Source organism: Penaeus monodon, chromosome 34 (genome assembly GCF_015228065.2).
Source record: "Penaeus monodon isolate SGIC_2016 chromosome 34, NSTDA_Pmon_1, whole genome shotgun sequence".
Lineage (NCBI taxonomy): Eukaryota > Metazoa > Arthropoda > Malacostraca > Decapoda > Penaeidae > Penaeus > Penaeus monodon.
In genome coordinates, this window is record NC_051419.1 from 25,542,921 (window position 1) to 25,543,196 (window position 276).

A 276-nucleotide genomic window follows, 5' to 3' on the forward strand; every position below is an offset into this window, starting at 1 on the left:
CTTACCTTAACATCTCTAATGACAATAATATTGATTCTGATATAAAGAATAATGTTTCTCTTATCTTATCTTTTTATCTTTTTATCTACGTATCTATCTTCGTTTTTTATCGTTATTCCTCACTGTATTACATCGCTATCATTGCATCTTTATCTATTGTTCAGAAAATCTATACCAGAGCACTTAATATATAATTGCATATCAGTTTGTTAAAGTCAGGAATTTAAACTTTATCTTAACATATTAACTAAGAGAATATGTGCTTGTGTAAAATTT